Genomic DNA, 26,191 nt, shown 5'->3' on the forward strand with positions numbered 1-26,191 from the left:
AAATTGTAACATAACGCATCTTATGTGTTAATGCGCTTCGTGGAGGGAAGTTTTAACATTTCTTCAAGAGCAACCACAGACTACTCATTTAAAAACATCTCTGTTCACTGGGGATTCACCGTTTCATATATTTTATTATTTAATAACATATTTTATTGTTGTATTCAACCACCAGAGATGCTTCAGTTTTGCTATATTTGATAGGTTTAATAATATGACTAAGGCACAATTTTCTGTTTATTCAGGTAATTAGTACTAGCTGACACAAAAATAATCCATTTTTTATTTGGCATATTATGAGAAATTTACCCCTTGATATAATAAAAAGACAGTTGGTCCTTTTCATACAAGAGTAAACTGTTTTTTATGTTGGTGGATAGATAAGATCAACTTTAGATTAACTCGTTAATTGATAACTTGCATCCCTTACGCAGTCAGATTTGAGTAATTATCTGCTTTCTGTCCAAAAGCAGCACCTTTTGTGCCGAGAAGTCAGGCCTGATGAAGCAGATTCAGCTCATCGGTTGCAGTAGATATTATGGAGCAGCTCAATGCTGCAGTGCTGAGAGAGCAGAGCGGCTCAGACAGGACACAAATGGAAAGAAACACGAACATCTTGCCAAGTTGACATGAAAGTCTGCTTGGATAGTGTGTTCAAAACTCTAGATCTCATTTCTGCTCGGTTTCAGCTCACAGAGCTGGAAACATAGCAGCAGTTTGTACTGTTTCATAAAACAGGACATTCATATTTGGGGCAGAGCTCTGCTGGTTCGCCTCTCCTGGGACCAAAGTCTCCCCACGAAGGACGCATCCGTTATCCTTAAAGGTAAATAACGAGGCTGAGAGATTCTACCATGCTATCTAAACAAAAATAACACATTTTATGCATAAAATAAAGGGGGAAAAAAGGAATTTAAGAGCTAAAAAATTGATGCTCAATTCCTTTTTCTTTTTTTTATGTAACATTGAGATCGGGCTCAAACGTCAGTGTGAACTGTTCAACCCCAAAGCAAGCGCAGAAGAATGTTGATCTCACAACAGCACAATGTTTAGCACAATCAAATAACTATGTTACCTTAAGTTGTAGAAGTGCTGTAAATAACTTTTAAGCAATTCACTTCGCAATTAAAATAAAAATTGAAATTAGGAGTCTGTCTCTTTAAGAATCTCCTGCTCTTTCCGACACTCCACCTTCAGCACAATGTTTCTCATTATGCCGTTTACAAACTGGTTGTGAAAAAAATTCAAACGTGATGAAGAAAGACAAAATGATAAATCGCATAAATTCTTAAAACAAATAAACAGCAATATTTAAATAGACGGCACAGTGTCTTTTAGACCAAATATTTTAAAATTTCCAGGCACATAGTGCCATTTTATACCACAATCAAGTAACCATGTAACCTTCAGTCGCTGTAAAATGAAGCAAATAAGTTAAATATAACTTAAAAGAAATTTAACTTTGCAATGTAATGCCCTGAAATGTATTGCGCCTGTCTCTTTAAGAAGCTCCTGCTTTTTCCGACACTCCGCCTTCACAACAATGCTTCTCATTATGCCATTTACAACCATCTGTAGGAGCATTTAAATCTCCTTAGAAGACATTTTTAATAGTCAAAATTCAAACAGAAAAAAAGATAAATTATGCAGTTAAAAATAAACATCAATTTTCAAAAAGAAAGAGCATTCAATGCCTTTTAGACCAACATAAAGATTATATAATGCATGTTTTTAAATATAAATCTAATATGTTTTAGTACTCCATAGTCTGAGCCACTGAGATCATATTAATTTTGAACAAATGCAACCCGAGTATGGAGCCTTGTGGAACCCCACATGTGACGTTTAATTTATTTCTCTCAAATCACCCAGAAAAGTCTCGGTTTACCAAATAATACGTGACTCTGACAACCCTCAGCTGTTTGCTCCATCCTGACCGACTCACCATCTTAACCTTTGTACAGGGGAGGAAATCTATTACTCCCCTGCCATTGTTTACTGAACTCTGCATGAGGGAGGAATCAGGATGAGTATCAAGGTTTCTGGCTCTTCGATCCTCTTTAAGGAGAAAAGACATTTCTAATCAGCTTTTAGAAGACTGATGTGCTGGCATCAGCTTCTATCTGGCACAATAAGTCACGGCGGCCAAACACTCGACCTTCTGCTGAGTCTCTAATTAACTTTTAAAGGGAAGCGGCTCTGAATCCCAAGACAACAGGAAGTGGTTTGGAAGACATTTGATCTCGATGCTATCAGATCATCAAAACAAATTTCAAACCCTTAGAGAGACATCGCAGGAGTGATCAAGGACAAACAGTTTTCTGCTTTTCCAGGTTTGGTAAACGTTGGACAAAATTCTCTGCCTGATTCAGCGTCGCTGACAAAAGGAGAGCGGACAAAACAAGTGCTGCGTAATCAGCAGTTGGCTGCTGTGTGTGATGAGCTGCAGCCACAAATACAAGCTGCAGAAGCGTGTAGCTCTCAGAAAAAACCCACAATCAAGAGCTGAATTCAGTCCAAAAGGCACAACAATCCCCTCCTCTGTCCTCGCTCTGCCCATCTCTGCCCCTCGTGGAATTCAACGTTGCGTAAGAGCAAACAGCGATTATATTTCCGTTATAGGAAAATGGACCTCGGGAAGATAAACAGCAATTAAAAGAGGTCCAATTAAGCAGCAAACAAACAGCCCTGTTTGCTCTGCTTCCTGTGTTTTCTTTCACAGGGCGGTTTGAGAGGCGGTGCCTCGAGGAGGAGGACGACGACGAAGCGTGAAAACTCAAGAGCTGGGCTCGAAGAATTTTAACTCCTCTTGTGGAAAAAGGGGAGGACTGACTTTAATCTGGAGTCATGTGCCTCCCCTGCAGTTGGAAACGAGGCCTTTTGAACTACAGTGTAGCAGTGATGCTATTTCTGAAGCATATTTTCATCAAATCCAGCAAGGCTCATCAAACAGGGCCTGAGAGAAAGTGATACAGTTTAGCTTATGACGTCATTAACCCCAAAGTATAGGTGCAAATATGTCCACGTACCAGGACACAACGCAGAGAGAGTTTTCCACCCTTTCAAACAATGAAATCAAATGAATAAGGACAATAAATCAACAATATACATCGTGATAAAACAGGTGATCAATATCGACAGGTAATACATCTGAAAAGTGTTCAATCGTTTGTAGGAAGAGGAAAGACTTTATCTACTCAACCTCTCAAGGCTAGCTAAGAAATGTTAGTGGAGTCAACTAGCCCGCTCTCTTTGGTTGCCTAGCAACTTATCCATTCTCTGGTTGCCTAGCAACTCATCCATTCTCTGGTTACCTAGCAACAACATGCTGAGTAACTTGTGCAGCAGCAGTTTAAGATTTCCCCACTGGGCCTCATAACTGATTAAAAATAAAAAAAAAACAGCAGCATAGAGAGAAAACTGTGGATAAATTATGGAAGGTCCCGTCACCAGTTTGGCAGCATTTCATATATTTCAAACAAAAAAACTAATCAATAATTATCTACTGCTGATATCGTGACGAGTTTTTCAGTCATATCATCTCTACTAAAAATGTGAAGCCTCATTCAGCAGCCACTGGTGAGCAGAAAGCCAGTAAAGACTGACATTTGAGCTGCAGCGAATAATTAACATAGTAAGCGTTTCTTCTATTTATTATTCTGATGATTAATTGATTAATCAGATTTTTAAAAATTGATTAACCACTTGAGCCTTTCTAGAAATACATTAAAAATAATGTAATTCCTTTTTAAACAAGAACATGGACATTTTATTGCCTAAAATGAACAAGTAGCTACAAATTACCTCTTTTTTTTATTTTGCAAAATTGAGGAAGCCAATTAGAATTTAGTTTTTTTTATAATTCGGTACTTTATGGAAGCTCGGCTAATGAGATAACCAGGGACATTAAGAAACCTCCACATGAAAACCTTCAACATCTGCACCAGCTGCTTTCCAGAAACACCAACCAAGCACCCGGTTTCAGCCCACACATGGCGAAGCTGTCTGCTCTGAATAACTTTAATTATCCCTCCAGACCTACAAAAACCTCTTTACTGTCTTGATTCAGTCAAGTTGACCCTTTTCTCAGAGGTCCATCAGGACTAATGAGGCCGTATTGGACCTCATTACCTCTCCGGTAAGTAAAAGCAGCAGGCGGTCTTTCTGACAGACCTCGACAGTCTGACTGAGCAGCAACACAACAAAACCTTCGTATCCTTATAAACTTCACTGCCTGAAGGAGCTACGGAATATTAATGTTTTATTCAGAGATCATGGCAGGAGAGTTTCATGGATGGATCTGAGCTGGATCTGCAGGGCGAGCATCCACTCTGCTGCTGTGAGGAGGGGAGAAGGGGTCAAAGGGCAAAGCTGTCAGTTTCCTGCTTCATCCAAGTTCCAGTTCTGTAGTTTGACATATAGATCAGAACCAAATGAACAAGATGATGGATGGATGGATGGATGGATGGATGGATGGATGGATGGATGGATGGATGGATGGATGGATGGATGGATGGATGGATGGATGGATGGATGGATGGATGGATGGATTAATGATTGATTAAAGGGATGGATGATGAGAGGGATGGATAGTTTAACTAGTAATGAGAATGTTGGGCATCTCTCTTTGTCCATCTTTCTCTCTCTCTCCATCTTTCTCTCTTTTCATCGTCTTCCTCCATTATAACTTGCTAAAACTGATCTTAAAATGGATCTGAGGCGTTTAGCTCTAATTTGACACCAACACTGGTTTTTAAGGGTGAGCAGTGCTAAGATTCATTTAGCTAATCAAGTGGCTGATTGCATTGTTAACACTAATTAAAGCAAACCACCTCAGTGCACAGGTTAGCACCGACTGATTCACATAGTGGATGTGGATCAATCAGACTAAATATCTAAATATCTACCTGACCTCCTCACAGAGTGAATGAGGTCAGATTTTACTCTGACACACACACAGTGTGGAAAATCTGGTGCCACACCTAGCGAGCGATTGAGCCGTCTCATCTCTGGTTTCTGACTCACTGAGATGTAATATCATGTGTAAGTGTGAACACCTGCTGCTGTGTGAAGGCTGATCCACGCTGCAAGAGACAAAAACGAGGGAGGAGAGGGAGAGGCGGCTCGATGGAGCCGAACGGCAGCAAGATGAGCCGCTGCGAGCACCATCCTCATCCGAATCCAGACTTTAATGCAACAAGCGCTGCGGGGGCTGAGGATCATTCAGCCTGTTTTCACCCATCAACACACACCAGTAGGCTGCTGCATTCCCAGTCTGCCTCCAGCAGGAAAACTTGCTTTACTGGGCTGCTCTGTGTGGCCTCAGCAAAACTTGGAACAAGCCGAGACACAGATGAGCTGCTTGTAAAAGAACTTGGAGCTTTTTTGATGCAAACAGACCCTCCTTCCTGTGACCACAGCGGTTAAATGCAGCTCTGCAGACTCCACATGGGAACACCGGACCTCTTTGGTTGATAAATTAACTTTTCTCATGGTGTCACAACAGGACTTTATAAAAACAGAAAAAAAACAAAAACAACAAAACAAACCAGTTCAGTCCAGTTTAATCAAACTCTGGTTAGTTTGTGAAGGAAGTCCGGTTCGTTTGAACTCTGACTCAAATCAAAAAAGTTAACCATTTAGTCGTTTTATCCTGATTTGTTGCCATTTGTTTCTGGGCTGCACAGTGGCGCAGTTGGTAGAGCTGTTGCCTTGCAGCAAGAAGGTTCTGGGTTCGATTCCCGGCCCCGGTCTTTCTGCATGGAGTTTGCATGTTCTCCCTGTGCATGGTGGGTTTTCTCCGGGCACTCCGGTTTCCTCCCACAGTCCAAAAACATGACTGTCAGGTTAATTGGTCTCTCTAAATTGCCCCTAGGTGTGAGTGTGTGTGCATGGTTGTGTGTCCTGTGTGTCTCTGTGTTGCCCTGCGACAGACTGGCAACCTGTCCAGGTGACCCCGCCTCTCGCCCGATACACTAGCTGGAGATCGGCACCAGCAGCCCTCCCGACCCACTAAGGGACAAGGGTGTAAGAAAATGGATGGATGGATGGAGGTTGCTGGATAAACAGCGACAAACTGAACAAACCAAAGTTATCCATCCATCCATTTTCTTGCACCCTTGTCCCTCAGTGGGGTTGGGAGGGTTGCTGGTGCCGATCTCCAGCTAGTGTACCGGGCGAGAGGCGGGGTCACCTGGACAGGTTGCCAGTCTGTCGCAGGGCAACACAGAGACACACAACCATGCGCACACACACATTTAGGGACAATTTAGACAGACCAATTAATCTAACAGTCATGTTTTTGGACTGTGGGAGGAAACCAGAATATCCAGAGAAAACCCACGCATGCACAGGGAGAACATGCAAACTCCATACAGAAAGACCGGGGCCGGGAATCGAACCCAGAACCTTCCTGCTGCAAGGCAACAGCTCTACCAACTGTGCCACTGTGCAGCCCTCCAAAGTTATCCTAGTTGGTAAAATGAGACTTTTCTGAGTGATTTGAGAATAATGAACATAAGCATTACGTATCACATGTGTGGTTCTACAAGGTTCCATACTCGGGCCACTTGTTCAAAATCAATATGCTCCCGGTGGCTCTGACTTCGGAGAACTAAAACATCTTTTATGGTCTGACAACACATTAGATTTACATTTAAAAGCATAAATAAAGAGGAACAATCTTAGCACACAGCTTCAGTTATTACAGCGGGAAATTAGTGATCAGGCCAGAAATCTGGGTTCTGGATTCACATCTGAACATTCAGAGCCACATAAAGACAGTTACAAAGTCGGCCTTCTGACACCTGAAGAACATTTCCAGGATTAGAGGACAAATGTCTCAGCAAGATCTAGAGAAACTCATCCATAAGTTCATCTTTAGTCGCATTGATTACTGCAACAATACGTCTTCACAGATCTGACTAAAAACCCAATCCTCCCGCTACAGCTGATCCAGACCTCTGCTGAATTAGGTCAGTGAATATTTATGTAATCACTTATGTTCCATATTTTCTGTGTAATTGTCATTTTTCTCTAGAAATTATTTTTTATTTTGACATTAACTGTGTTTTTCCTAATTTATTCTGTAAAAAAAGCCCAGTTTTATTCATCATTACCAATTTGTAAAAGCAAATCAAGTGGGTGAATGAATACTTTTATAGGTATCGCATTTTAGTAAGAAGAAAAAGGCAAAAATGTCAGAATCTAGATAAATGCAAAAAAACATTTGCAGTTGCAGCAAAATGTGGTTTCTCAAGATATTGCCTCACTTTTCAAATAATCACATCTAATCCCCAACACAAAACATTTAAATTTATGGTTTTAGCGAGATGAAATGTTGTTCAAGTTAAATCCACTGATTTTGATGAGGCTTCTGGAAGGACCGGGGTCGGTTACCACAAGTCATCCGGGCAATAATAATCCAAAAAACGCTAATCCAATTAGTGTGTTAGTCTGTGTATGTTGACCGGAGCGACCCGCGGTGTGATTTCAGGACACACAGGGTTTTATTCTAACAAAATTATAGATGTGAAGTTTGTCAAAACTTGTTTATTTATTCCTTGAATTCATTTTGTTTAGTCAACAAGTTGTTTCTCCAGACATTTATTTATTCGTGTTTTAAGTTCTGTTAAGCTGCTGCGCAGGGCAGTTGGTGGTTACCACAGCAACCAGTAACTGACAGCTCCTCCCACTTTTTCTGTTGCCGTCGGTAACTGTGGTATATTGGGGTCAGCTCTGTTTTCTTTACTAGTATTATATTTTAACATACATTTTAGACAGATTTAATTACCGTGTTTCATGAGTGATTCTGCTATGTATTGTTTACGTTTTTAACCGTTACAATTATTAATGTTGCCCACTGTAGCTATGATTAATTTGACAACTGCTAACTGTTGCTCATTCAGAGCTGTTGCCTTGTAGTTTTAGGGTTATTTATTGTATTTTCTTTCACATAGTGGCAGAAGCTGCATGATTGATGTTAGCCACCTGTTTTGATTTCCTGTTTTGTTAGAATAAATACAATGAGCCTGACTGCCGTGAAGTCAACCTACAGGACTTGCGACGAACATAGAAGGGTTGCACATAATCAGGAGAAGGATTGAACATCTAAGACCCATAATGTGCAGAACAGCTGAGGTTGAGCCTAACCAATGGTCCGTCAGCTGAAATTTTCGGCCAATACCAACACCTGGCCTTACATGTCTGACATGTTTTTGTGTAAAAACACTTCCTCTGCCTCCAGCTCTGGTGTCAACTGGGCTACAAACCCCCGCAGGTCTCAATCAGCCGTGGCAACCGGTCTAAATTTGGCAAGAGGTCCTTAAAAACGAGGCGCCGCTCAGGATCGGTGGGTTTCCCAATGTGCTAACGGTGCATGTGACTGCAAAGAAATGCCTGGCACCAATAATCCAGCTAATCCTTCCCTGTGGTGCACCCAACGCTTAAATAAGACGTAGCTGTGAGAAAAAAAACAGAGAAATGCAGGGAGAGGGAGGAAGAATCCGTCCTGATCCCTCGTTGCTTTCCACATTAAAGACAGGAATTACTGTAATTAAAGAGATGATAATATTTCTGCATTAGCTGCTGTAATGTACCATGTATTTTGTGGTTGTTGCATCAGTCGCCCAATTCCCACCCAGACTTTCTTGTTGGATTTTTTTAAGCAGGCTGAATTTGCAAAACAAAACTGCTCCAAATCTGACTGAAAATTAGCAGAAAAAAACCGAGCCTGATGCTGGAGTAACAAAACGGCGTAAAATCACTCAACAATGCAAACATCACTGAAAGGTATTTAAACTTCCTGTCCATTTAAACCAAAAAAAAAAAACATTTTAATTTGATGAACTGAAGTGGTTCATGTCTGCTCCCAGAACAAGGAAATGGACTTTTATTATTTGTCCTATTGATTGCAGATACCGCTATGGCTTAAATGCATTTTGACAACGTATTATAGCATTTTGCTCATTCTGTACAATTTGCAGGCCAGACAAAAATCCATACAACACAGATAAACTGGCTTCCCTTTCTTTAGGTTTTATATTTAATGCTTGTGTTATCCCATCTGTTTTTATAACGCTTAACTTTTTATTTTAATATAGCATCTTCAGTCTTATACATACATTTTTAATGTGTACACTTTCATACTTCTGCAATAATAAATAAACAATACCAACAATAATATAAATACTTTTATTACTCTTATTAAGTTAGCTGTGCTAATCTGAAAGCGCTAATCATAAACATTAGTTTTGCTAACGCTAAAGCGCGAAACCAAAATGGTTATTAGCAGAAGCTAATGCTAAAGCGCTAACTTCTATTTAAATTGTATCTTTCTTGAAAGACTACAAACCTCACGCTATAATTTACATGTTCTATAAAGCCGTTAAATGTTGAATTACTGTTTTTATTTTGCTCCTGCATGCGTCTCGTTTTAAATAGTTCAGAAAAAAAGAAGAAAGAACTAAATAGGGGAAACGGAGCCGCTTCCCTCACTTCAAAATAAGAGCACCGAATAGAAACAGCTAATCGCTTGAATTCTTAACATTCGCTAACCAAAACGTAAACACAGATGTCGAACTTTGTTCAACTGAAAATTTATAAAAGGACAAAGTAAATTAGCACTTTAGAATTTATCTGGAAAATTTATTTAAGGGAAGCTTAATAAAATTAGCTTACCCTAAATTTGTAGCTTTTTAGCTTCCTCTAAACATTTTCAACATTAGCAAAGGAGCTAAGCTAAAAATTAGCTCCACTATTAGCAAATTAGCAGAAATGTGCCCATTACTGTTGTTCTTACTGCTGTAATCATTATTTTACACTGAAATAATACAACATCCCTCACTCACTCCCTCCAAAAGATGCATAATGCATCACATCACAACTTTTGTTTTTACTGTTGATGCTTATTGGATTCGTAAAGGAGTGACAGAGCCATAATTTCACAGGAAACACAGGAGAGCTGCGAAATATCAGGAAAATATTGAATTTATGATTACAGTTGTTCCACATTCCTCTCTTTTCTTTCTTTACCAACACCATGTTGCCCCACTGCTCTCTGTGTGTTTATTACCCCATGTATCAATACAAGAGGTGTTATTAAAGGCAACCAACTGGCCACTCAGCATTACACTCTAAATATAATATCCTACTAATTATTGCATCCAAGCGGTCGTTTGCGATTCCCACTGAAAGCATATTTTTAGTGGCTCAAATGTTCAAGCCCATTATCACCCAGTCATCCCTCAAAGGGCAAATCATTTTATTTATCCCTTCAGCCACCAAAAAGTTGTTTTATGGAAGCTTTTCTACCAATCTAGACCTTTATTTTTTCTCAGTTTGTCCATCCTGGTGTGGCTGACACCAGAACAGAGACGGATCAGCAGATAGCAGCCAACAGGCTGGAGGAAAGCTGCGTTTCCACTGGCCATAAAATCATACAAACTGGAATTACAAAAATAAATGTGGTCAATGGAAACAGGACAATTTTTTAAAAACTCGTTTTGTTGATAATGTTTTTTGCATGATATTGGTCATGTGATCAACAGCTGGATGTTACTACTGGGAAAAATGATGAAGACGACAGGAAGTGGTAGGAGGATGATGGCGCTGAATGGTTTTTACCGACTTCCCACGTGAACAAAATAATTTACTTGTGATTTTAACGGCATTTGTTATTCAATGGAAACACTAGAATTGCAAAATTCTGTTATTTTGACGTTTTCCTGCCAACCTCTACCTCCTCCCATCACGGTGAAAGAGACAAAAAACAGAGCGGTTAAAAAGAAGCGAAGGGGAAAAAGCCAGAGGGGAACCTGCACTCTGCTCCTTCTAAGTAAATTAGGAGAAAAAGACCTTTTTGTCGTCTCCATCTCGACTCGTTCTGAGATTCGATGAGTCACCGCTACAAACTCTGTGGAAAGTGCCCACACTGTTTGGGGAACAATGGCGTCCAATAAATGCCACTTTCTGGACACAAGAACCGAAAGCGGTGAAATTTACTGCTGCACATAAAGCTGAGAGTGAGTTTCTCCCTCACTAAGGAAACGCAGCTCACAGTCCAGTTCTTCTCACCTCTAAGGAGCAAAATAAATTCCTGTAAATTACGTTTTAATTTATTTTTCTTCAGTACTGAAAGTTCTGTTTTGGTCATTTTGTTTGACTTATGCTGCTCAAAAAGCAGAGCTGGTGATTCCTTTAAGTCATCATCACCTCTCAACGGCTCCTTAACCTCACCAGACAGAAACTTGGTTCTTATTCAACTAAAATTAAATCACCAATACCAGCGGTGTGACCCAGTGGTACCAGGCCCGGTTCAGACTTTAACCCTGTTTGGAACAAACGTATCACTGGTTCAGTGAAGACTCCCTCACAAATGGAAATATTAACGTTAAAATCTGACCTTTTTGGGGAGATCAGGATTGGACCGTTCAGAAAGATCCATCTAAGAGTCAGAAATGTTTTGCGTTAATTGCTTTCAACGTGGGGCTGCACAGTGGCGCAGTTGGTAGAGCTGTTGCCTTGCAGCAAGAAGGCTCTGGGTTCGATTCCCGGCCCTGGTCTTTCTGCATGGAGTTTGCATGTTCTCCCTGTGCATGGTGGGTTTTTTCCGGGTACTCCGGTTCCTCCCACAGTCCAAACATGACTGTCAGGTTAATTGGTCTGTCTAAATTGCCCCTAGGTGTGCGTGTGTGTGTGCATGGTTGTGTGTCCTGTGTGTCTCTGTGTTGCTCTGCGACAGACAGGCGACCTGTCCAGGGTGACCCCGCCTCTCGCCCGGAACGCTAGCTGGAGATGGGCACCAGCAACCCTCCTGACCCCACTGAGGGACAAGGGTGTTAGAAAATGGATGGATGGAGGTTTTCAACATGGCAGTAGTTTCTGATGGCTGCTTCACAAATTTTTACTATATTAAACCTAAACTATAAACAATGAGAATGTTCTTGAATTATTGCTTGAAAATGGTCTCAAAACAACAATATTATCATTTATCGAAATTCTGGGACAATTTAGCACCAGGCCCATCTTGTGGCTCCTAAAACTAGCGCAAGGTTTTCTTCTCCGCAGTGAAACACTGAGGGGGAGAAAAGGATCTTTGCCCTAATTATCAGCGTTTCTTCTCCTCTCTTGGCCCAGAATTGCTCCACTTTCCTACATTTACAGTCTTAGTTCCTCCTAGATCTACATTTGCTGAAAATAACTCAGAGGGCAGACTACTAAAAATTTAACTCAAGTAAGAGCAGATGCATCGTAATAAAATTACTGAAGTAAAAGTAAAGAGTACAGCGTAGGAAAAATACTCCTAAAAATATTTTTTTCCAAAAAGGTTACTAAGTAAATGTAATCAGTTACTATCCAACTCTGTAAATCAGCAGGCACTGCCTGTTACCTAGCAACCCAAGCAGAGTTCCGCCCGTTACCTAGCAACCCAAACAGAACTCCAGCAGGTTTGGTCAGTTGGTTTTACCGCTGTATGCACTGTACAATGGCTGCTGGAAAAGAAGAGTGTTTTGTTGTTGACTTACCATCCAGAAAGTAAAAGTAAAAAAGTACAACATAGTAAAAATTCTCCTAAAAGTACATATAATACTGGCAGGGGAGAGAGTGGCGGTGCTTCAAGGGCTTTCCTGTGATAAAGTGAAGACGCTCTGCAAACAGCAGCACAAAGTTACTGAAGGTCAAGCAACAGCATAAAAATCAACCAAGTGGAAGATCTCCAACTACATGTTTGGCTGGCAGCCGTGATGTTTTTATCTCCGTGAAAAATGTCCCCTCACTTCCCGCCTTCCTCTGACAGCTGAAGGGATTTTGCAGCTGGTTTCTTTCAGCCGATGGTGAAAAGCTCGCTCTGACAGAAACAAGAACTCTGCCTTCGCTTAATTTCATTTAGCCTGTCAGAGCAATCCAGCCGCTTGACATATATCTGTTTTTAAGCTTAGATATATGTCAGTATGGACTTCAATACAATGAAGTAAAGCGTAAAAGATAGAAAAAAAACACTTTTTAGTCAAATTTTATGGAGACTTTGTTTTGAAACAAAATATTTGCTTTATCGTGCTACAAAATAGCACTCCATGTGTGAAAAATACGTAGTACCGCCCCTTTAAGAAGACCTGGAGTTATTTTGATCTACCTGGAAAATTTGGTTTCTTGTAGAGAACGCATAAAGAAATGAGGTGTAATTTTCATTTTTTCCCCTCAGGGCATGTCTTCAAAAAGTGGAAACAATTAGAGGCTTATGATGGATGATTATTTATCCTCCTGTTCTCCACCTACTGGGTGGCGTCGCTAGCTAGCGTGTCGAAACTGGTTTGTTCCCAGTCTCTGGTGAGGACTTCCTGGTCTCCAGCTGGGATCCGAGTCTGCTGGTGATGGGATGTCTGGACGCGCCGACGGGCTCTACCATGGCGATGGCGCTGCTTGCTTTGTTCGGAGGACAGACGTGGCTTTGTGCCGAGGGTCGTTTTCTTGTTTTCATAGGAGGAGGACATGGTGGAGCTGAAGGTTTTATTCGCTCCATCAATCCGTCACATTCTCTCCCATTCCAGCCTCTCATAACTGAGGCCTCCTTCCTGCTTCGTTATTATTTTCTACCTCTAATCTTTTTTTTTCCTCCCTCCTCTTCCTCTCCTGTCGCTGTCGGCGTCTGATGATCCATCTCCCTACTTTCATCCCCCAATCCACTTCTCCATTACTCTATGCTACTTCCTCTTCCATCTCTTTTCTCCCTCTCTCTCTCTCTTTCTTTTCCCCTCGTTCCTCTGCATGAATAGCTGGGATGCTTTTGTAGATGGTTTCCATGGAGACGGGCCGTTTGAGAAAGTTGTCCGTTTGCTGTAAACCGGAGAGACGCCATGTTATCTGGCCTTCTTCGTCACAGAGACCCAGCCTGACCGTAAAACCCTCCGGAGAAATTCGGCATGCGAGTTATCAATTAATAAGTTAACATAAAGTTGAAGGAAGCAGCCATTTTGTTAAAAAAAAACAGCTTTCTCTTGTATCAAGGGGATCTTTCTATAACATTTCCTTCATCTTTTATATGACTGGACAACATGACTGAAATACGTATCATGATATAAGTGTTTCATATCAGCTGATATCAGTAATTATTGATTCTTTTTTTTGTTGTTTTAAATATCTAGAAAACGACCAAACTTATGATTCTGTTTTCTCCACAATTTTATTTTCAAGAAGTAACTGCTGCTGCGCCAGTTACAACTGCCAGGCTGTTGCTAGGTAACCAAAGAATGAATGAGTTGCTAGGTAACCAAAGAGTGAGTAAGTCAGTTGATTCCACCGACTTTGCTTCAAGTCTTTCCTCTGCCTCGATTGGGCTTCAGTGAAATTATTGAATATTCTATCAGACATATTTATTGATATTGATCACAGGTCAACTGTTATATATTTTATTGATTTATTATCCAGTCTTACTGTGATTTTGTGACAATACTTTTGGCTCTCGTTGCCCAGCAATTCTAAAAATTGATCCATAAACGCTGATGGTTATTATTACTTCCATAAAAACACAGCAAAGTCAGTTCGTTTGTTTCAAAGGTCTGGTTTGTTTGGGTAGGTGTGCTTGTGCAGTCAAAGTCTGATTTGTATCAAAAAAAGCGAAGTCCAGTCCACATAAACCCAGGTGTCAGTTCGGTTTGAAGTGAACGCTGATGCGTTTCGAATGTGTGAACACCAAACGGACCGCAGACCACTCCAAAAGGAGGAGCCAGACTATAGCACAGGGGATTCTGGGTAAGTAGTACCAAAACAAACGCGTGAGTGCCGCACTAGAGGGAGAAATTACTCGTGGTCTCTTACCAAAGACAAAAGACAAATTGTATAACCATTTAAATCTGACACTACTCCATTTTTCTTTACATTTTGTGAAAAAGGAAGTTGCGCTCATGTCTTCTTTAGAGGTTTTTGTGTAGTTTCCTTTAATGGTTGAATAGGCGAGGAGGGGAAAGTAAACCGCTGCAGCTGAAAATGTAAGAAATGTTGTAATTTTGGTGCCCAATCAAACCGATAGTAGTATGAACACCAACACAAAGATAACTGGATTATAAAAAAAACTACTGGAATTGAGTTATTTGAATGTTGTCCACTGTTACCGTTTATTCAATGTCACATGCTGTTTTTATTTTGTTTTTTAATCATGTAAAGCACCTTGAAATGCCTTGCTGCTGAAATGTGCTATACAAATAATATTTGATTGATTGATTTTGATTCTCCAATAACACCGTTTATGAGAAGAACCAGCCATACTACCGCGTAACGTTTGTTGTGTAACTATATGATGCTACGCCTGACCAGTGAGAGTCCAACGGCCGGTGGAAACTCTCTCCTGAAAATATGTGGAGACATAAAATAGCTCACCAAACCACAACGGCATGTTATTTACCGCTCAGTGGAAAGGAGGCAAAAATAGTTGTAGATGAAAAGAGTTTAAGACTTCAAATGTCTCATAAGCAGAGGAACAGCAAAGTGTAAACCTTACAAAAACACAGATTTATGTGTTTATTTCATAATCTAATTAAAAGAGAGCTGCCTGAGGTTGAGGAAAGCTGAATTTCTTGGCTCTAAACAGATTGTGTCATTAGCATTCTGGCTTTCTTTTCATTTCTACAACTGCAGTTGAAGTCTTTGTACACTCAGCCTTCTAAGAAATGTGTCCCTGTGTCTTTCACAGAAAAACCCATTAATTTTTCGCAAGTGTTAGGTCTAAGTGAACAAAAAGCCAGCAGCTTTGGTAATAAATAAATAACTAAAAACACCAGCATTGCCCAGCAGGAGAAGCAGAGCCAGAAATGATCACAGGACAAAGGCTGCTTTTTCTGCAGACTCAAATCTTCACTCAATCTTGTCAGGCTGGCAGCGGCTGCCACCATCTTTCCCTCTGCTGTTTTCTCCTGCGTTAGACAGAAAACACAGAGGCGCTGCTTGTGAACATTCACTCAGAGGCTGACGGTCGACATCAGGATGCCTGCTGCATCCTGTGTTTTATTATCCTTTCGTTTTGACAGCCAGCGGAGCGGGAAGCGAGACCGAGCCGGAGGAAACCGAGGAGCCATTTCCCCCCATAAACTCCCAACAAAACCTGTCCGCTCTCCTTCACCTCTCGGGGTCATTCACAGCAATCACGGGATTATTTTTTCTGCCTACCTGCTTAGATTATTGGGGCAGATTGGTTTCTATCTGCAGAGCAGCAAGGAGCATGGAGGATGGAAAGAAAATTAGCTTTGAATGTTCGTAGGCAGAGCTGCCAAATATGGGTAAGGCAACATCAAGTGTTAGCCAGGAGAAGATGGATCATGTTTTTGTGTCATGTTTGGGTGAAATACAAACATAGACTCAAGAAAGATGAATTCAGGAGCAATAAATCCCTAATTTATTCCCAGTAACATTAGATTTACTTTTAATTATTAATCCATTTGAAATATCTCACTTTTTTTTTTTTATCAGTCAGATTTTCCAAAAGGTCTGTTCAGAATATTTGGACCTTTTCTGCTTTTTTTTTCTATGTAGCTAGCAGGCTACAAGCAGCTAGCTGTAAAGCAGCAGACTGCCAAATATCGCTACTAGCTATCAGCTTGTTTTACTCTAATTTGCTACATAATCAAGAGCAGAATGGTAAAAAAAAAAAAAGCATAAAGCTTTGTAAAACAACAAGCACATTTACTTAAACTCTACTACAGTGGTGGACACTGCTAGCTTAATAATTAGTTGTTCTAATCCTATAGCATTATTCATGATCAATTTCTGCTAACGCTAAAGCACTACACCAACACAGGCTTAGCGGAAGCTAATGCTAAAGCGCTAATGTCAATTCAGCTTAAATCTGCTTTTAAAAGACTACAGCCATCAAGCACCAATTTTATTTTGACGTAAATATTCTATATTATCCTTAGATATTGTGTTTATGCCTCCTCCTTTGTTCTTATAGACTCTTTGCACCTCAGCTTCCGCGTTCGGGGGAAAAGCGGCTCGATTGTTTCCGATCCAATAAAAATATCATTTTACACTAGGTGCTTGCAGGGCTTGGCCTACATCGATCCCAAGCCCCAACAAGTAAGCTGGATAAAGGTTTTAAGATGTACGCCTCGTTATACATTCACTGATACGAAGGTGAGTTTTACTTAAACTTTGTGGCTAACTTTAACCTTAGCTTATGCTAGTAGGCAATATTCTTGGACATGGTTCTTGTAAAAATGTGCTATTTAAGTATCTAAACATTCTAACGGACAATGTTTTTATCTTATTTATTGTCGTTAGTGTCAGAGACTAATTAGGAGGTTACGGTTCGGGCTTTTAGCTACCGAAGCCTGACGAAGCACAACAAGCCTCATAGCTTAACAGTAGCGCAGCTCTGGTGTCAGAGTTCTGGTTCAGCTGACTGTTCAGGTTCAAAGTTGCTGCTTTTAGAAAAATATGACCGTGTCCCTTAAGGTCTCCCTGTTATTTCGTTTGATTACCTTTGCATGTTTCTTGTGAAGAGCTCAGATAGGACGGCGTTTACAGCGGTGTTTACAGGCGGATCAGTTGCTCGGCTGTCTGGCTCAGGTCTGCTCACTAGTTCCCATAAAGTCGCTCTTTCAGGCTGAATACAGAAGTGATTCCATGGAAATAACTCAGGGAGGCTCCTTTATTTACCATCCGTATTCCCGGTATTTTTAGGCTGATCCGGAGTGAAGTGAAGGCTGCAAACTTTGTGTTGTGCAGCGTTAGCTTTAACTGGTAGTGGCAAATATTTACAAGCCACCATCTTCTTAATTCAGGATTGCTTGGAAATTAATGAAAACTTAAAAGCTCATTATATTAGGAAGACAACAATGTTCATAGTATTGCGTTTTTGCATCTAAAATACGACTTAGTCTTTTCTAGCAGTAACGGTAACTCAAAGCGGAAACAAGTGAGCTGCTTTAGCTCCTGGAGATGTGACGTCAACGCCGTAGGTGCAAAGAGCCCATTTTGTTTCTGTGAGGAGAGGAAGTGGAACTGCTACCTAAGCAGTCTTCACCCACTTCAAAATAAGAGCATGAATATAATATCTAACTACTAATGCTCAACTACAATAGAACATAAACTCATAAATAGGGTAAAAAAAACCAGTTTGTTTCAGGTCTGACAAGTAAGCAAGAAGTGACAAAATGGCAAATCATAGATATGAAATACTGGTGTAAACATGTAAACAGGTAATATTTCCATATTTTGCCGAAATGTGAAGATAAATATAACAAAAATGCTTCAATATCATACATTTAATAAAATTTTGTGTTATTATCCCAAAGATTTCATAAAAACAATCACATTTCAGGGTAGATAATAGAGAATAACTGTAAAGAAACGGCTGTCAAAGCAATTATGTCCTGGCTGGAAAAGAAACAGGCGTTTAAAAGTTTAACAGCACTCACATTTTTATGGCTAGAGGCTTTTTAAAGCAGAGCTTATTGGCTTAACAGGCAGAAAACAATCTGTTCTCTGAAAATCACCTGGTATTTGAACACAAACTAAACAAAAAAAACCCAGCAAAAGTCCAAAGAAACAATTTGAGAAACATTCAGATGGCCTGAAAATCAGCTGAGCAAGACCACAAGCTAACGCTAACAAATATAAACAGTCTGTGTTTATTCAATAAATAGTTTGGCTTTATTGTTGCTAACCATCCTGAAGAGATCAAGATGTAAAACGAAAACATAAATGTTGTTCTGTTTAAAATCTCAGCTGAATTTGAAAGTATTGGGCCTAAGAATGACTTTATTATTGGGATGAAGTGGATTAACTTGTATTTTTTGCACAGAATGAATTTGATTCCATTTAACTGTGTATTGAACTTGATCCGTTTCTGTGTTAAAGTGCATTAAACCGTGAACTGAACTGGATTAAACTGAATAGCAACAAACAACCGAGTCGTCTTCCTCTACAAACCATCGAAGCGAATCCGACCTCGTCACAAAAGGAGAAGCAGAAGAAGAAGTCTGACAGAATAGGAAGCAGAAATGTTTTCTTTAAACGCTTAGAGATAAATTAAATGGAGACTATCACAACTCTGTCACCAAATATGATGAAAAGAAAGCTGTGTGTATAAAGAGCCTCTGTTATCTATTACTGAAACACATTTACAGTAATTCAAAATAAACTGAAACATTTGTTTTTGTTTTTATCGCCAACAGATTGTTTTCCCCAAAAAGTTGGAGAAAAAGCAGAGAAAAAAGTGTTTTTAAATGGTGACTTGTTGCTTTATTTGTCGCTGGTTTTAGGTTATGGTGCAACACATTAAACTTTACGTTTCTGAGCGTGAGGTGTGTGCATTAAAGGAAATCAGCTGAAAAAGCAGCTGCGAAGGTTGAGCCGAGGCGATAAGGAGATAATCCCGCCGAGGGTTTTACCTGCAGCTTGTTGCTCGCAAAGACTAAGCAGGTGCAACGATAATAAACTATTTCTTTGTTTCACAGTGAAGATAATTACTTTAGGTTTAAGGCTGATGACGAAGAGCTTAACTTTAAAACATGTCGCAGAAAATAATCAGCTGATCTGTACACTGAAGCACAAAATTATGCATACCTCTGAATTTAGATTATTCAATCGAAATGTTTCTGTTGGATAGCAAAATTAGCATCTATAAAAGAAAATCTGTTTCTAATTTCATTTAATTTTAAAAAATTACAATAAATAAAGGGCAGTCAGACTCTATTTCTGCACGTTTCTACAGATTCAAGACGGACCAGAAAAACTAATAACTAAAAAAATCGAATCACAATATAAGGATTTTATATCAGCTAACAGAAGGACTGAAACGGTTACTCTGATTATTTGTGACTAATCGATTGTCAAACTAATAATCGACTCATTTAGTAATTGACTACTCGCCAACAGGAGCATTCTGACTCAAAAAAAGACAATTTGCTAAAAGAACGACAAACTCAGAGCAGTAATTAAGATAAAACTGTACAAAGACTGTGTACATTCAGATGAAAACATTTGTCTGCAAAGGTAATGGTCTACCTAAATATGAACCTTTTCTATCCAATTAATTAGTTAATTGAGAAAAAAATAAATAAATCAACAGATCGGCACCATCTTGTCACGTTTTTTCATTTTAGAAAATAAAATGTTTGTTTTCTTATTCAAAAAACAAACTGAATTATTTTTATGTATTTCTAATATAAAATAAGCTTGAATGGTTAAATGAATGGCAGTTAACCACAGCCATTTTTTATTCAATTAATCGTCAGAATAATCAGTTACTAAAATAATTGTTAATTGATTTCAATGATTACTTATCAGTTTTTCTTTTTATGTTGGAAATGCTGCCAAACTGGTGTCGTGGCCTTTATTCTCAGTTTTAACTTCACGCTGTTTCTTATTTTTAAGGAGTATTGAGATACAATGGAGAAATTTTAAACTCGTGCTGTGCAGGTTACTCAGTAGGTTGCTAGGCAACCAAAGAACGAATGAGTTGCTAGGTAACGAAAGGGCGAGTGAGTTAGTTGATTGCACCACCATTTCTTAGCTAGCCATAAGAAATTGAGCAGCTAGTCTTTCCTCTCCCTACATTTCCCAGAATGCTGTGCGGTTCTGGAGTTTACATCCTTTCTGACTCATTTATTATTAATTTTGATCATGTGTTGCAATAGATATTGTTATTGATTTACTTAAGACCTAAATCCAGCAGGACTAAATCCACCATTTCTCTTTTACATTTCTATTTCTACACCGAGGCCCATTTAGTGTCTAACATTCACAGTTAAACTCCATCTGGTCCTGTTTTTAGCTGGAATGTTTGTATTTTTAAAAGGGAACACCACAGCTGTGTGTTCCTCTCCCGCTGCCGGTACAATCGCCCATTCTTCCCGCTCCGTCCACTAAAAGCTCTCCGAGCGAGCAACCTTTTCAGCCCTCCTTTCATCCGAGCACTCTGAGCAACTCGGTGGGAATCCATTTCCCGTCGCTTCGGCTCTCTCCACACATCCACCTCCCCACCTGCCTCCGCCGCCTCCCGCCTCCCGCATCCACGTGAGCCGCCGGCCCTCTCAGCCCTCTCTATCCGGGCTTAATCGTCCACGTGGGGCGGAGCGGATTACGTTCCTGACATCACCAGGCCAGATGTTTACGACCAAAATAGACGGCCTCACCTTCGACTCAAACAAAGCGTCTGCCCTCGACTTGATTCTGTGTTTATACTTCATCGCCTGCAGATTCAGCCCAGAGTTTCCTCCAGCGGAGAGATCAATAACATGCGCATTAGCATGATTAAATTGCCCGTTGCCTGTCCATTTATTAAAAGCCTGGGAGTGCAGGGTGGGAGGTCCATTTAGTCGGTGAGTAGAGCAGAGTCAGGAGTCGGTTGCTTGAGAAGAAAGAAGGTTTGGGGGAGCAGGGGTTTCCCACCAGAGGTTTTAAACTGGAGCAGCTAGTAGCACCACTACAGGGTTCCCAAAAACGGTACCGGAGTAAAAAATGATTTGGTAAAAAGTACTGATCACGTTATCAATCATTTTATATTTAAAAATTATATAATCAGACAGACCAACATATAAAGTTAAGTGGAAATTTTGGTATTTTAAAGACCAAAATGACAATAATTCATATAAGAAACTAAATCAGGTGTGTGTCTGTGTCTGGTGAATTTTTGGTTTAATATGCGTTTGTTTTTCATTCAGTAGGTAGAAAATCCAAACATTTTACTCAAGCAAGAGGAGAAATACTCCATAATAAAATTACCCTAGTAAAAGTAAAAAGTAGACCATATAATTACACAAATTGAAATAACAAAGTTAAATTCGCTTGATGAAAACTCGTCAATTTCAAATGCGTAATTACACAGCATCTTTGAAAAGCAGAAGTGAAGCCTCCTGCGCAACCACCAAGCTGTAGCAAGTTGTTTCTGGATGGTAAGTGAACAACAAAAAACTTGGGGTTTTCTTTCCAGAAGCCATTGTACCACAGAGAAACCAGCAGAGGAAACATGCCGGAGCTCAGCTTGGGTTACTAGGTAATGGGCTGGGCTTCACCGAGGTTGCTAGGTTACAGTGCAGGACCTGTAGATTGTGACTCAACAGTGGGGAGGTTTTTGAAACGGCTCATTTTCCAGACACCAAAAAAAAAAAAAAAAAAAAACTTTTTACCAACCTGTGTGGTGTTTGGATGTTTTTAGAAACAGTTGAGACCCAAATGGAAATATAAAAACGTGCAAAAATTCGCAACTTTTACCACAACCTTTTGAAAACAATCCTTCAAAGAAGAGGTTGGTTAAATCTGTTTCACTTGAAGAGATGTTAGAGGTGTTTCTGTTTGGACAAACAGGTCAGCTCTGAAGAATCACCTGAAGCAGCTGTTAATCGGAGCGCAGTCTGTGTTTTCCCACAGGCGCAGACTTTCTCCCCGCTTTGTTCTGCTCGCTCAGCAGTTTAACCGAGGAGGGGCAGGGATTAGCGGTAGGAGCGTGTCTCTCTCCAGCGCCTGCTGGTGAGCAGAGTCTCCTAATCTTTCATGCTGAGAGGAGGCAATTTGGGAGAAGTGACCTGTGCTCACTTCCCTTTCTCGGCCTCCTTTTCCTCTAATTTCCTCGCAGTTCAGCGCAAACAGGTCGCCACATCCTTCCTTCGATTTCCCACTCCCACTTTCCGGTTTTCCGTTTTGCTGCTGGACTCATCAGCATGCAGCGCCGTGCAGCCGCTGCTCAGGACCGGGCAGAGTTGTCAATAAAAGAACAGGCGCCGCAGCAAGGCCTCGCTGACGACTCTCTCCGCACTTCATCAGTTAATGAGCAAATAATTGTTGAGCGAGCAGAAAAGAAAATTGGGAAAGTAAGGCGGCAGGAGTGGCAGTGAGGTGAGAAACACAAAGGAGAGGCGACATAAAGAAGGACGAACTGTTTCTGTGGACAAATATAAAACAGACGAGTGTGTTGGAAATTTGAGAGGAGGAAGGGAGAGCTGTGGGGGAAACCGAGGTGCTCGGTGGGAGGCGACATTGAGATTCAAGGACAAAGTGGAAACATCCAGAAGGTAGAGGAGCCTCCCTGGAGCAGAGAGTACATTACATTTACTGAATGCAGGACGACATGATGGAGGCTGAAAGGTTCCTCATCTTTACGCGACAGGAGGGAACTGTGCTACCTCCGTTAAAGAGATAAAAATATCACATTTAGACGGTTTTCTTGATGCCTCCTGCTGAGAAGAGACCCAGAAATCACTGAAGGGACAATAATGTCCTTCTGGACGGAGGACAGTTCGACAATCTGGGGGGGGGGGAGGAGGAGGAGTGATGATGAGAAATGAGACGAACGGCTCAGGGGGTTTCTGGATAAATAGATCCCTGATAAGAGATGGATGGATGGATGGATGGACGGACGGACGGACGGACGGACGGATGGGTGGATGATGGACGGTTGGATAAATGTTTGGATGGACGGTTGGGTGGATGGATAAATGGACGGTTGGATGATGAATGTTTGGTTGGTTGGGAGTTGGGTGGATGGGTGGATGAATGGATGTATGTTTGGGTGGACGGTTGGATAGACAGTTGGATGGACGGTTGGATAATGAATGTTTGATTGGCTGGGAGTTGAGTGGATGGATGGATGGATGGATGGATGGATGGACGGACGGACGGTTGGGTGGATGGTTGGATGCTGAATGTTTGGTTGGGTGGATGGATGGACAGTTGGATGGATGGTTGGGTGGATAGATGGGTGGATAGATGGACAGTTGGGTGGACAGTTGGATGGATGGATGGTTGGGTGGACAGATGGTTGGGTGGACGGTTGGATGGATGGATGGTTGGGTGGACGGTTGGTTGGATGGATAGATGGACGGTTGAATATACGGTTGGTTGGATGGATAGATGGACGGTTGAATATACGGTTGGATGATGAATGTTTGGATGGACGGTTGGGTGGACGGTTGGATGGATGGATGGTTGGGTGGACGGTTGGTTGGATGGACGGTTGGTTGGATGGAGGGATGGTTGGGTGGACGGATGGTTGGGTGGACGGTTGGTTGGGTGGATGGATAGATGGACGGTTGGATGGATGGATGGTTGGTTGGCTGGATGGGTGGATGGATAGATGGACGGTTGGATGGATGGATGGTTGGTTGGGTGGACGATTGGGTGGGTGGATATTTGTTTGGATGATGGATGGTTGGGTGGACGGATGGATGGATGGATGGATGGATGGTTGGGTGGACGGTTGGGTGGATGGATGGATAGATGGATGGTTGGGTGGACAATTGGATAGATGGACGGTTGGTTGGATGGATGGATGAATGGATGGTTGGGTGGATGGTTGGATAGATGGATGGTTGGGTGGACGGATGGATGGATGGTTGGGTAGACGGTTGGTTGGATAGATGGACGGTTGGATAGATGGACGGTTGGGTGGACGGTTGGTTGGATGGATAGATGGACGGTTGAATATACGGTTGGTTGGATGGATAGATGGACGGTTGAATATACGGTTGGATGATGAATGTTTGGATGGACGGTTGGGTGGACGGTTGGATGGATGGATGGTTGGGTGGACGGACGGACAGTTGGGTGGACAGATGGTTGGGTGGACGGTTGGATGGATGGATGGTTGGGTGGACGGTTGGTTGGATGGATAGATGGACGGTTGAATATACGGTTGGTTGGATGGATAGATGGACGGTTGAATATACGGTTGGATGATGAATGTTTGGATGGACGGTTGGGTGGACGGTTGGATGGATGGATGGTTGGGTGGACGGTTGGTTGGATGGACGGTTGGTTGGATGGAGGGATGGTTGGGTGGACGGATGGTTGGGTGGACGGTTGGTTGGGTGGACGGATGGTTGGGTGGATGGATAGATGGACGGTTGGATGGATGGATGGTTGGTTGGCTGGATGGGTGGATGGATAGATGGACGGTTGGATGGATGGATGGTTGGTTGGGTGGACGATTGGGTGGGTGGATATTTGTTTGGATGATGGATGGTTGGGTGGATGGATGGATGGATGGATGGATGGATGGATGGATGGATGGATGGATGGATGGATGGATGGATGGATGGATGGATGGATGGATGGATGGATGGATGGATGGATGGATGGTTGGGTGGACGGATGGATAGATGGATGGTTGGGTGGACAATTGGATAGATGGACGGTTGGTTGGATGGATGGATGAATGGATGGTTGGGTGGACGGTTGGATAGATGGATGGTTGGGTGGACGGATAGATGGATGGTTGGGTAGACGGTTGGATAGATGGACGGTTGGGTGGATGGATGGATGGACGGTTGGATAGATGGACGGTTGGGTGGACGATTGGATAGATGGACGGTTGGATGGTTGGGTGGATGGATGGATGAATGGATGGTTGGGTGGACGGTTGGATAGATGGATGGTTGGGTGGATGGTGGGATGGACGGTTGGATAGATGGACGGTTGGATGGATGGATGGTTGGATGGATGGATGGTTGGGTGGACGGTTGGGTGGATGGTTGGGTGGACGGTTGGGTGGATGGTTGGGTGGACGGTTGGGTGGATGGTTGGGTGGACGGTTGGGTGGACGGTTGGGTGGATGGTTGGGTGGACGGTTGGATGGCACGTCTAGAGTTAATTTCTGAAGCGACGCCGTCATTGTTTCTCGTCGTTCTGCTGCTCTGACTTGCCGCCGTTTTCTGCTGCTGAAACCTCAGGAGTCTTTGTGAAACTTTCCTAAACCACCCAAAGCATTGATGTCAGTAAATACTCAACCGCAATGATTACCGTTTTCAAAAAAAGAGAAAAATTAACTCAACTAATATTTATGAACTTATTTATGACAGAAGAATCTCAGACTGGAAACTCAGTGAAATTCTCATGGGCCAAATTCCGCCATCTAATTCAATAAAACGTTTGTTAAAGAATCCCAACTTCACGCTAATGAAACGTAATAATTTGTGTTAAATGATGTCAGAGATATTTCTGGACTGGCTCTTCCTCCTGCAGTCGAAGCTGCACAGTGACTCCTTCCAGTGAAAACGATTCCTCTGTCGCTCCAGCTGAGTTAGCTGCAGCATTCACTGCCTGCCACTCCGACAGCCACCCACGGTGGTTTTAAACCGATACGCGCTTCGATCGAACAGCTCCCGGCTTCATATCCCCGCCTCCTAAAGAGCAGCGGAGCGTGAAACACGACGCGGAGGCCATCTTTACTGGGGGCAACATGACGGATGTAATGTAGCTCCCT

General features: G+C 41.7%; 1 protein-coding gene across 5 annotated transcripts in view; it reads right to left on the reverse strand.

The window, feature by feature from the left end:
* The window catches only part of aplp2 (amyloid beta (A4) precursor-like protein 2), an 81,537-nt gene that overhangs the window by 42,414 nt on the left and 12,932 nt on the right, over positions 1 to 26,191 (reverse strand). The gene's annotated exons all lie outside the window — the stretch shown is intronic.

Source organism: Poecilia reticulata, chromosome 13 (assembly GCF_904066995.2).
Source record: "Poecilia reticulata chromosome 13, P_reticulata-male-v2, whole genome shotgun sequence".
Classification (NCBI taxonomy): Eukaryota; Metazoa; Chordata; class Actinopteri; order Cyprinodontiformes; family Poeciliidae; genus Poecilia; species Poecilia reticulata.